The following is a 12,415-nucleotide window of genomic DNA, read 5'->3' as shown; positions in this document are numbered from 1 at the left end:
GGTCTAGTAAGGGGTGCAGCAGATTCTCTGTGCTGGGGAAAGTAATGGTTTCTGATGATATTGGTTTTGAGAAAATCCAAGATGCATGAGTGACCCAATGCACCGGGGCTCCTTCCATGAGTCGAAGGCCATTAGTCTTGGCACTCTTTTAATTTTGCACAACTACACTTGTAATATTATCAGATAAATTTACTTAAAGGATGGAGGAAGTACTCATTGTGCAGAAAAATGGTCCCTGTCAGTGTTTTACCATCATACAGAATGTTTTAAATTAAAAAGTACATTAATGTGTGTTTTGTATTTGTGTTGATATTAACTTTTTTATACACTGTCCTGTTGTTTAATCTACAGCAATGCATCTTTTAGTTTCATACTTGATTAAATGTACTACAAATTTTCTGTATGTTCTCCAAAATGGAAAGAGGGTGCAGTGGTGTGAGTGGATAAATGTTAACAGGGTTTTCTCTTAATACATTTTCAGTTAAGCATATATCATTTTTAGTTAAGCATATATTTTAGTTTGTGAAGGATGTAAGGGAAAAGGTAAGTATGTGGCATATGATTTATTTCCTGTAATACATTGTCCACTTTATCCAGTATGTCAAATTTGTTTCCACCAAGCAGTCTGGACCAAGGCTTACACAACATGCTTTTTTCTCCTCTATGGATGTGTGATTCTGTATGACCTGGGATACACTGTTCAAGGCTCAGTGAACGTAATGTTACTTTAAGTTTTTAGAATATCTCTGTCATTGCACACGTGCTGTGCCAAAAGCTTTTTTTTAAGATCATATTTGTGTTGTAATAAAAGCTGTATATGAGGACAACTTAAGCTCACTCATCTAAGGGAAGACTGATCAGAAGTACACGAGTATAAACATAACAAGGGCCTATACGCAATATTACATCTAACTTAACATGAAGGGCAAAGAAAACCTGAAAGTAGTCACCTCATATGAACAATGATGCAAGAATACAAAAGCACAACAGTGCTGAGCTTGAATTGTTGCTTAAAAAGAAATGTAATCACAGTTGGGATTATAAGAATAAACTAGTCATAAAGAAAACACGTGGGTGAATTGCAACATGCACAGCAGAATTTCTGGTGCTTTTTATTTAATAAATACATTTCTCTGTTCAGAAATAATTAATCTACCTTTCCAAATGCTTGTTGTACATAAGCCAAAGCAGACATTTTTATAGCATGAAAAACTTTTCATCCCTGAGGCCATAAATGAGAGGACTCAGACATCTTGGAACAAGACTAAACATTATGTAGTTAAAATACCTGACAGGTATTAAACAAATTGACATTAATCTGAGGTAGAGCAGCTTCTATGAATGGACACCACAGCTGGATGAGACAGAGCAGCAGCTGGAAAGCATGAAGAATTACTGTTCTGAGTCCTTTCCATGTTGACTTTTTATTCTCTCCTGATGCAGTTTTAGCTACTTTCAGTATTTGAACATAGGAGAATACAATAGTAATACACATAATCAAGAAGTAAAACTGATTTAGAGCTGACCTAAGATGTTTCTGCCACCTGTGCACAAGAAATATCTGAACAGAACATACACTGTGTTGTTCATAAAAGCTAAGAGAGACTGATGCAAAGAAAGTAGAGAGGACAACAATACAGGGTACAGAGCTGAGGCCATGAATTATTAGAATGCAGTTCACAGTGCTGTGACGGGAGCACAACTCTCCATGACGCAGGGGCATGCATATGGCCACATAGCGCTCCAGGGTCATTGCTGTCAGAGTAACTGGTGTGATCAAAAGATGCAGAATTAACAGAAAAGAGATGATGATGCATAACCAAACATGCATGGGAATTTGAAAATAGTTTAAGATGAGGATGACATCAGTCACGAGTAATACAAAGCTATCAGACAGTAGTGTAACTGCAAACAAGATGTAGCGTTGTGTAGAAACACTCCTTTTGAAAAAGGTTAAGATGAAAAGTTGATGCAAAGAAAAATCATCACCAGGAGCTGCACAATAATGACCCGTAACCGATCTGCCACTGTAAAGACTCACCACCAATCAATGAGTTGTTATCTCCCATTTATATATTTTTTTTAAACAAAGCCTTTGAGGAACTGCCAAAATTCCATTAAAGTGTTGTTATTAAATATATGTCATTCAAAATGGACTTCTCTGAGGTGTAAAGATGAATATTACCCATCAAAATCCTCCATGCTGTTCAAATCCTATACTCTGTCTTCTGTGGAGCTTACTGCAGCCCTCTGAGAGAGAGCTGTTCACAGTGACTTTAAAGACAAGAACATCCCAAAATAACGCCAAGTGAAATTGTGGTCACCAGTTTCATCATCGTCACTTCCTGTTAGTCCTCCTCATTAGCTATCCATAGTTGACGGCACTGTCAAATCCTTTAACCAGCTAATTGAACAACATGACTGCTTGATGCTCTTCTGTTTGGTGCCAGACGGTGTATCCTACTCCAGTGGATCTCTGACAAACCTCCTAATCTCTCACAGTGGTAACAGGGTATAATTAAGCAATATCACACTTGAGCTCATGATGTTGTGCTGTGATATCTTCGGCACTCGGCCTGCGGCCTCGTGCCTATGACGAATCACAGCCGTGGCGATATCACAGTACAACATCACGGCCTTGAGTGTGATATTGCTTTTATACAACAGTTCAACAGTTAAATAAGCAAGGCTGATTAAGAAATGTTGAAAAATGAGAACAAAATAGATCATTTAAGCATTTTATTTGTCTTCCGCCAACAAAAATAGTTCCCTCAGGACTCCGCTGTCACCGTTGCTATGTAACGCAGACATGGTGCGCCAGGCACTTATCTTTACACACATTTATCTGCACGTTTCCAATAATTGTGCAGCCGGTGAAATAAGTCTCTGGTGACTGCATGGTGGACTGTCGCTTCACAGGCACAGCCGACTCTGCCTTCTGATCTGACAGTATGTTGCTTTTCTCCAAGTCATTGAGCTCCGCTGATGAAACACTGACAAACGTGGATGTGTGCTCAGATGGATTCAGCTTCTCCCTCATCTTCCTCTGATGACCATTCATAGTTCAATTCAAAACTTATTTTAGGAAATAAATCCGTATTTTTGGCTGTTTGACAGTGGATGAATTAATTAGCCTACAACGCAACTGCTGACCTAACTGACACTAACCGTCAGTTTTGATTTGATTGTTGATTGCAATCAGCTGTGAGGCGGAGTGATACATACACAGTGAAATAACCGTGATGTTGTACTCCAGTATCATCACAGTTTTACTGTCTCTCGACCAATCAGATTGCAGGGCCAGAACTAAATGTTGTATAATGGAACTTATTCCTCTGGAAGCAATGACCTACTGGCTTAAGGACATACCTCTGTTGTTTTATAAAACTTGGAACCCCTTTTTGAATTATATCGGTATGGAGAGTGCACAGACTCTACAGAAGGGCCTCTGTGGACTTATCTGGTCAGTCATTCCTGGAAAGAACCATACTTGAGTTTTGGTATAAACCAAACACCATATGGTAACACTGTAATGCCTGGATATTTGCTTATGTTTTCCTTCAACTGTCAATTTGAGCTTTCAATGCTGTTGTATGGAGTGGGGTTTTTTTTGTTTTGTTTGTTTGTTTTCCCTTATGTTGTTACATATTTCTGTACTTCATATAAATCTTCTTTGAATTTATTTTTACTTATTAGTTTGTTTTTTCACCGTGTGGGGTTTTTTGTTCACCATGTTCTGTGTAGTATGAGGCACTTTTATGTTTTTGTAAAATGCTTTTCTTGTATAAACTGAAAAAGTAATAAAGGTATCTTTTAAAAAAATAAGAAAAAAACATGGATGGATGGATAACCTGGCCCCATTTAAAAAAATTGACACCCTGTCTTTTACATGGTATGTGTCTTAAACAGTGGGCCATCGCCTGGGTTTGGGTGTTCTAACACACATAATAACCTGCTGCTGTGCGTTGCTCTTCATAAGTACAGTAAATGTCATGCAGCAAACATTAAGCCCTCTTCCATCTTTCTTGAGTAGTTGAGCTGTTATGCCACCTGAATGTATCAGTACAGGATATAGTAAAATATATTTTGCATTTTGTTTCGCCATACTGGCAGCGTGGCTCAAGGAATGGCAGTGTTGGTTTGTTGGTAGGTGTGTTGGTCAGTCGGTTCACCACTTTTGTCCACACTGAAATACCTCAGAGTTTATTGGTTGGATTTGCTCAGACGTAGAGACAATATCTTCTAATGAGTTTGGTGTCCCCCTGACTTTTTCGCTAGCTCCACAAGCAGATTGTGTCACAGTGTTGCGTTCCTGGTCACTGCTCTTTTTAGCATGAACAATCATTCAGCCTTTGGTCAGTAATTTTCCTCTCACACTGCCACTCCACAACTCCTACCTGCTAATCAATCACCTGTCTATGCCTTTCATGCTCCTGTCTGTCCGGCATGCCCACCTCATCAAGCCAACTCAGTTCACCCGTTCGTCATTACTCCCAGCCAGCACATATGCCTCTCAGTCACTTGTTGCCAGATGGTTCTTCGCCACTCATGCAAGATTTTCCGGTAGCACTTTATAATACAGCCCGTGTCTTACGGCGTAACTCCCCGTGTCTTACGGCGTAACTCCCCGTGTCTTACGACGTAACTCCCCGTGTCTTATGGCATAACTTCCCGTGTCTTACGGCATAACTTCCCGTGTCTTACGGCGTAACTCCCCGTGTCTTACGGCATAACTTCCCGTGTCTTACCATATACTTATTGGGACTTTCATGGTAACTCTCTGACATCTACATGGAATTTTAGAGGAACCTGTTGTGTAGTTTCGCTTGTCTTACAGTAGACCTGCCGGGGTCTTACAGTGGAACTGCTACTGTCTTATGCTGTCACTCCCAGTGTCTTATAATGGAACTTCATGCGTCTTACCTTGCACTTACTGGGACTTCCCGGGTGACTCTCTGACATCTACCATGACATTTTGGGGGAGCCTATATGGTTTAGTTTCACTTATGACTTACAGTGTAACTCGCTATGTCTTACAGTAAACGTCTTACAGTCCAACTCCTGATGTCTTACCATGTAGGCCTACTTATTAAAACTTATAACTATAAAATCAGATATGATTTACAGTTTTAAAATACACGAAAATCATACTGCAAATATGTAACCTGTTTAATCACACAATGACAACTTCAGAGTTATAAAATATCTTTATTCTTTACCACGCAGACACCTGGTACTTACATGCTAAGTGCCCAAGACTTCCCCTGTAAGTACCAGGGACCGGGCTGTATTGTAAAGTGCACACTGTTCACCCTTCCTTACCATGCAGGTACCTAGTACTTACACTCTAAGCACCCGAGACTTCTGCTGTACCTACCAGGGACTTTCCCTGTAATTACCAGAGACCTACACTGTACTTATCAGGGACCGGGCTGTATTGTAAAGTGCACACTGTTCGCCCTTCCTTACCATGCAGGTACCTGGTACTTACACTCTAAGCACCCGAGACTGTTTATTTACCAGTATGCACTTTGCCTGGTACCAGGTACCTGCATGGTAAGGAAGGGTGAACAGTGTGCAATTTATAATACAGCCCGCTCCTGATAAGTACAGTGTAGGTCTCTGGTAATTACAGGAAAGTCCCTGGTAGGTACAGCAGAAGTCTCGGGTGCTTAGAGTGTAAGTACCAGGTACCTGCATGGTAAGGAAGGGTGAACAGTGTGCAATTTATAATACAGCCCGCTCCCTGATAAGTACAGTGTAGGTCTCTGGTAATTACAGGGAAAGTCCCTGGTAGGTACAGCAGAAGTCTCGGGTGCTTAGAGTGTAAGTACTAGGTACCTGCATGGTAAGGAAGGGTGAACAGTGTGCACTTTACAATACAGCCCGGTCCCTGGTACTTACAGGGGAAGTCTTGGGCACTTAGCATGTAAGTACCAGGTGTCTGCGTGGTAAAGAATAAAGATATTTTATAACTCTGAAGTTGTCATTGTGTGATTAAACAGGTTACATATTGCAGTATGATTTTCGTGTATTTTAAAACTGTAAATCATATCTGATTTTATAGTTATAAGTTTTAATAAGTAGGCCTACATGGTAAGACAAAAGGAGTTGGACTGTAAGACGTTTTACTGTAAGACATAGCGAGTTACACTGTAAGTCATAAGTGAAACTAAACCATATAGGCTCCCCCAAAATGTCATGGTAGATGTCAGAGAGTCACCGGGAAGTCCCAGTAAGTGCAAGGTAAGACGCATGAAGTTCCATTATAAGACACTGGGAGTGACAGCATAAGACAGTAGCAGTTCCACTGTAAGACCCCGGCAGGTCTTAGAGGAGTTACGCCGTAAGACACGGGAAGTTACGCCGTAAGACACGGGGAGTTACGTCGTAAAACACGGGCTGTATTATAAAGTGCTACCGATTTTCCAGCTCTTCATTCCTGAGTGATTTCCCGTTGCCGAATTTATTGTCCATCACCTTCTGGAGGTGAAGGGTTAGAAGTTAGTTTGTTGTGGTTCTACTTAAAGTTATCTGTAAGTGCGAGGAATAAAGCAGATGGGGAATCCACAGAGGAGTGCACAGTGTTTTGAAGAAAGAATAGGCTACTACATTTGGTGATGAAGGTAATATGATGGGACATCATCTTGTGCATGGCCAACCAGCAAAGTAACAGCCTGATGTTTAATCTCGAGAGGAAAACAGAGAAGAGGACGACGGAGTTTACTCTTTAAAATGGCGGTAAGATAGCCTGCAGTAGCCCCTTCTGTTGTTGTTGAGCTAGCACCCCTGCTCACCTGCCTACCTCTTGGCCTGGAATAGCCTGCCAAACCAGCTGGGCTGCCAAGAACTTTGAGAAGAGACTATCCCAGAGTGTAGGACAGAACCAGTTGTTGTTTTGAATCCCTGCTCTGTACCTACTAAATAATAACAATACACATTATTACTAACTGTTTCTGGTCTCTGTTGTGCTGCTATTGGGTCCAAACACCACCTGTTACAGATTGACACTTTTTGGTTCATAATTGCATGTATGAACAACACATGCTCTTCAGGAGAAATCCTACTGTCTTTGGTTATTCCCTGAAATTTCCTGCAGGGCCACCAGCAGGTTGACATTTTTGACATTTATTAAAATATCAGAACAACTATTGAATAAATAGCCATTACATTTAGTACGGACATTTGCGGTCTCCAAGGGATGAACTGTGAAAACATTTATCCCCCTTACTGATGTGGAAAACTCTTGTCAGTCCTAATTTTGATGAATAATAAATAAACTAGACGAGCCCCAGCTGATCTTATTTGAAGTCATGTTTAATACAACACAAATCTGACAACATCTTGGTACAACATGTCTGCACGGACACAGCCATACCAAAACAATTATTAAGCTTTATATAGTGTATCACATTTGTTTGAAGCGTGTGTAACCCTTGATCCAATCTGCTATTTACTGACTAAGATGGTAAACCTTATATCAACATGCTAGCATCTTCATTGTGAGCATCTCATCATGCTGATGTGCTTGATTGTATAATGTGCAGCTCTGGTGATGGTTGCGAAGTTGTTAATTTAACTGGACATTTAAATACAATTTGATCGTACAATGTAAAAAATAATCTAATCTAATCTAATCTAATCTAATACAAGCATGTTGATGATAGTTTTTGATACCAATATTGAATCCTTACAGAAACTGCAAGACAAGTCAATAGTTTTCCAAGTATGAAAAACTTTTTTTACCTGTTGAGTCATCCATCTCCACTCAGAGCCAAAACAACAGAGGATAGTTTAAATAATTAATGAAGTGATGAACTCTTAATGAGTTTCACAGGAGTTTATTTGCCTGAAGAGAATAGTGATGATCGGCTCATTAGCATCACTGCTCTGTCTGGAGTCTAAATCCACATGGAGAAAAACAAACTATGTCTGCAGAGTGTCACCATCATATTCCCCCAAGACGCCTCAGTGTTAGCTGCTGCTAGTGACTATGTGAACAGACCAGACAACAACAGTGCAAACTTTGCAAAACAAACTGTCACATAGACAAATGATCCTGTGAAGTTGTGCAAAGTTTCTCCAAATCAGCACTTCAGGTCAACTGACTTTTGCTTTCATGTTTAAATGGGTGGTTTAGATAATAAAACTATCAGCTATTATTGCTGTTTATTGTTGATTGTCCTGTTAAACACTATTTGAACTCAATTTGTATCCTCAACTTAATGATTAATGAACACTAGTTGAGAAACAATCTGTTGCACTAAACCAGATTTACAACCTCACAGTTGTTAGCTAAGTTGCAGCTTATGTCCATGTCTGTTCACACTGAGACGATATAAGCAGTGAAGCCTTTGAAGGAATTTAATAAAAGATATTAAGTGTATTTTGGGGGGGAAACATGGATGCGTCACACATCTTCAGCCTGGCAGCACAGATCTATACAGTCAGCACAGTTTCAAGTTGGACACCCAAGATTAGTGTCACCAATTCAGTGTCTGACCAAATGTCTTCCCTTTTGTTCCTGAGTTAACATGTTAAATTACGCTCAGGAAAATGTTTGCAGAACATTATGATGTCACAGTGAAGTTGACCTTTGACCTTTTGGATATAAATTGTCATATCTTCATTATTATATCTTGACTAGTTGTTTTTGACCAATAAATTATAATCAGTTCAAAAGGATGGAAGAAGACACCTGCTTCTGTGTCCTTGGTTCCTGTTTGCCTGTGGCTGCTTGGCATTTTCACCCGACAACGATGACAGCGCTACAGTGAGTGTTCCACTCAGCTTACCTGGGGTCTCCTGTGGTCCAGAGATTTTCACCATGTCACCACACTCGCCATCGTGTGTTCCTCCGGCTTGTACTCACCTGCTGTCTTCTCAACCCTCCGCCTGGCCTCGACCTGCCTTCTGCGTGCTTCCTTCTAGTTTGTCTGTTTGGACTGTGTATTTACCTGCTACCCGATTTCCTGCCTCCTAAACTACAAACCTATCTGCTCCTCCACGGTACTGTTGCTTGCTGTTGAATTGAACTGTTTGTTGTTGAGCTAGCACCCTGCTCACCTGCCTACCTCTTGGCCTGGATTAGCCTGCCAAACCAGCTGGGCTGCCAAGAACTTTGAGAAGAGACTATCCCAGAGTGTAGAACCGAACCGGGTGTTGTTTTGAATCCCTGCTCTGTACCTACTAAATAATAACAATACACTTTATTACTAACTGTTTCTGGTCTCTGTTGTGCTGCTATTGGGTCCAAACACCACCTGTTACAGATTGACACTTTTTGGTTCATAATTGCATGTATGAACAACACATGCTCTTCAGGAGAAATCCTACTGTCTTTGGTTATCCCCTGAAAAATCCTGCAGAGCCACCAGCAGGTTGACATTTTTGGCATTTATTAAAATATCTTAAAGCAACACAATTGAGTTTTTGAGCCCTCAAAATATATATCCAAGATCCTTGTGATGGTACATCAACTCACAATAGGTTGGATGACACATCCGTCATTTCTTGAGAGCGTCTGTTTCACTTGCACTGGCACTATGCAGTTTCAGGGTTCGGGTAGGAACCCAGACACAAAAAAGACTACAAAATTTGGCTGCTTTATGGCATACGTCATATCCCCTTCCTCTCTTTAGAGTAGCGTAACCGAACAGAGGTGAATGAAGTTAGACATGGTTGTCATGGCTGAAGTGATAAAGAAAAGGAAGAAGGAGGTGAAGGTGTTGTCCAAGGAGACAAAGAAATAAAACAGGAGAGCGATAAATCAAGAGCTTGAACAAGGATTAATATTGGCCCGGCTTTCACACGCTAGAGCTGAAAGAGAAGGAGGGATGCCCAACCGATGGTGACCTGGCGCTGTTACTGCTGTTACCCTGTACTTAGGAGACTCACTGTCACATAGACAAATGATCCTGTGAAGTTGTGAAAAGTTTTTCAAAGCAGCACTTCAAGTGAACTGAGTTTTGATTTCATGTCTAAATGGGTGGTTTAAGATAATATGGCCAAACTGTCAGCTCTATTGTTTATTGTCCTGTTAAACACTATTTGAACTCAATTTGTATCCTCAACATAATGATTAATGTAGGGGAAATACCTTTTTGAAAATGTTTTGAGAAATATCTACAGACAATGGCTTGGCGATAAATGAAAATTTATCTAAGCTAAATAGGTAACAACTGAATACATGAATGAGGATACCACTGCCCAACGGGTCACCTGTGAGGAGAGTTTGTTGCCTCCTTCTTAGCAGCGAATCATGCAGGCATTTCTCCTGGGGCCCTGAACTGTCACTTTGCAGCTCCCAGACTTTCCAGCTGAATGAAACCAGCTGGCGCATTGTGGTGGGGGGAGCATTTGAGCCTGTGAAGCCCTGAGGGTACCCCAACGTTGGTTGCTTTATGCTGCAGAAAGCCTATGGGGTTTGGCAAAAGAACCACTGTGGCAAGTGGCTGGCAGCTGCTGGATTAGATGAATCTTTGGTTGAAGAGGCAGGTCGAAAAGGGCACTTGTCTACTTTGTTATAATTACTCGCTTATAATAATAGTGAAATCAAAGTTACTATTAACGTGCATACAAATGTTGAAAACACTGGAGATAAAAGAAAACCAGATAAGCAAAACTTAAAAGTTTAAAATAACGTTGATCATAAGAGTAAAAAAGCATAACTAAAACGTAAATATGAAAGAGGCTAAGATATGAAAAAGAGCAAAAACAAGAAGAAGAGCACAAGAGAAAGAGCAGAGAGGAAATACAAGAGAGCAGCGCTGATGTTTTAACCGGCCAAAGTGGGCGGATCTGATAAAGTTGTAGTTGTAAACAGGCTAATTACTTTATTTCAAAAGAAACTTAATGCTTCTTATTGTAACCAGCATGAAAAATCAGGTTGCTAACCCTATATTTGTCATTTAGACAGTTCCAGTAAACCTCCAGTAGGGGGCAGTGTTCCCCTGTTAGTGTCTGTATTCCCCGTGAACCTAGGTCAGGTATCGCGTGAAGTCTGCACCCGTGAGCAGACGCCATTTTCTCTCAGACACAAAACTGGGTGCAGACGCCATTTCTCTCTGCCGTTTGTTTTGTGTCTGAGAAAATGGCGCCTGCACCGTGAGCAGACGCCATTTTCTCTCGGACACAAAACACACGGCAGCAGAGCAGACCATATCGAGAGAGTTGGTTGCAGAAAAAACAAAGAAAACACGAAGCAAAGAGTAGCAGACAGCCACGGATGAAGGCAGAGAAGTCCGCAGGCAGACCTGGTAGTCACAGGCGAATCCAGGTTTCATCCCGATAAGCTGTGAGCCGAGGAGAAAAACCCCCTTTGTGAGAGTAAATGCTTGAGACTCCGGTTGGTTTTTTTTGCTAGTCTGAACTACTGTCTGAGAAATAGAGAGACATGATTAAGATGGCGAGCCCAGCCCAGCGATTCTGAGAGAGAGAGAGTTGGAGATGCAGTGTGGCCAGCTGCAGAACCTACCTTGACGACTCCAGATCATCTGAATCTCACACTCTGAGAACAGATAAGACACACACACTCCTCACCTACCCGGGTAGTAGTTATAGAAATTGAGGACAAAAGAAACTGAATGGACATTGATGCACAGAACACATATACACACACGTTGGATCCTTTTTTCTTGAACTGACCTTACCAGAACCCTTCGAGCAGGAGAGCTCGGGTTCTATGGACTCTTCTTTTGGTTTTCTTTTATTTTATGGCGCCTTATTTTGGTAAATAAATGCACAGCCAAGCTGTTGATGTATATCATTTGTTTTGCATTGATATTAAAATATCACCTGTTCAAATGCCAACACCCACTCCCTTTTGTGAGTCACTTCCTGGTGCAACTCCTACCGGACCTAGAGCGATATGAGTATCCATTAAACCTAAAAGTCAAGACTAAGGGTGCTACATTATCATACAAGATCATATACTTTGAAATGTTACGCGATAGGCACACACTTTTCTCATTATGGTCGAAATCGGTTCTTAAAGGGATAGTTTGACATTTTGGCAAATTTGCCTATTGCCATAATCCCTATAGTCATTTGAGTAGTTACATTACCTTTAATTGTCAGTGCATGCTGTTCTGAGATTGGTGGGGCAGAGCTGCCCGCTGAAATGGAGGTGAATGGTACCTCTCTCCCTCAAAACTAATCAAATACACCATCAAATGACTCCAAAACGCTCTTGTGGACAACTTGTAGCTTACACATTCACCACGCTATGAAATAATAATGTAATATTACGAGACAGAGTTGTTTTGAAGCCAAATGCACAGCCGGAACTACATTCCAGACATACAGTACTTGCTGGGCGGAGTGATTTCAAACAGCATATGTTTAGTACAGTTACTTGCGTCATCAAAACAACAAGTTTGTTGAGAAGAAGCCAGAATATACAGAGGAAGAGTTA

At 40.9% G+C, this 12,415-nt stretch overlaps 1 pseudogene; it reads right to left on the bottom strand.

Annotated features, from left to right (window-relative positions):
* Window positions 1-1,197: 1,197 nt before the first annotated feature.
* On the bottom strand, window positions 1,198-2,069 carry LOC125889023 (odorant receptor 131-2-like; annotated as a pseudogene).
* Between the last annotated feature and the right edge of the window lie 10,346 nt (window positions 2,070-12,415).

This window comes from Epinephelus fuscoguttatus, linkage group LG5, assembly GCF_011397635.1.
Source record: "Epinephelus fuscoguttatus linkage group LG5, E.fuscoguttatus.final_Chr_v1".
In the NCBI taxonomy this organism is placed as follows: domain Eukaryota; kingdom Metazoa; phylum Chordata; class Actinopteri; order Perciformes; family Serranidae; genus Epinephelus; species Epinephelus fuscoguttatus.
Note: the sequence above shows the minus strand (reverse complement) of the source record. Positions and strands in the feature narration are given on the sequence as shown.